Source organism: Galeopterus variegatus, unplaced genomic scaffold (assembly GCF_000696425.1).
Source record: "Galeopterus variegatus unplaced genomic scaffold, G_variegatus-3.0.2 Scaffold1963, whole genome shotgun sequence".
NCBI lineage: Eukaryota > Metazoa > Chordata > Mammalia > Dermoptera > Cynocephalidae > Galeopterus > Galeopterus variegatus.
The window spans coordinates 156672-157550 of NW_007728074.1; positions in this window are offsets into that span (position 1 = coordinate 156672).

The window sequence follows — 879 nt, forward strand, 5'->3', positions numbered from 1 at the left end:
TCGAACCACTGATTTGTTATCGCATAGAGCTCATTCGGGAACCGGGGAGCTCTTAAAAATAAGCTTTTCAATCAAAAGGACATTGTTACTATTTTTGATTACAGCTGCGTTGGATAAAATTAGTATCCCTATCGCGTCGGAAATTCAAATATCTTTGTCTTTCTTGTACCTAGTAAACGGTTACAAAGTAAATGTCACTTCCCAAAAATTTTGTTGTCACGATTTTTGAGACTACAGATATTTTCCTAACAGTTGTCCTAACCATGCAGCTCTGTGCTGCTTCAAGTTGCTCAAACTGTGCCAGGAGGAAGACCTTAACTGCTTAAAAGGCCAGGGACTGAAACGGAGTATTGCACAACCCTTCACCACCGGGCGGTTTTGCTTCCAAATCTGGCCTCCGTACCATTTCGAGGCGAGAGCCGCTCCTCGCTCTACTGAAGCCAACTCCGTTCCCCCTTCAAAAGCAGCCGGGGTTTCCGGGTCCGAGCTTGGGACGCCCCTCCCTTTACCAAAGGTTTACGTGAAAGCGGGGCCACGAGGCCCCGAGAGGCCCCATTGTCCAGCTGAGGAAACCAGGTCTCCCCGGGGCGACTCCTCACTTGAACCCAGCCAACCGGGCGTACCAAAGGTCCGCGGGTCCCGGCGCAGCTCCCCTCCCCCGCGGCCCCATTGTCTGCCTCGCCCCGCCCCGGGAGACACGTGCGCCTGCAGCTTCCCAAGGAGGAGAGCGCCAGGCAGTGGCGGAGCGGACACCGCCTGGAACGGCTACGCGGCGGCTCCAGGGGCGGGGGCTGGGCGCGCAGCGACCAGTGAGTGCCCTCCGCGAAGCAGAGACCGTGCTCCGCGCCTGCAGCCCCGCCGGCCCGGGACGGGGGTGGG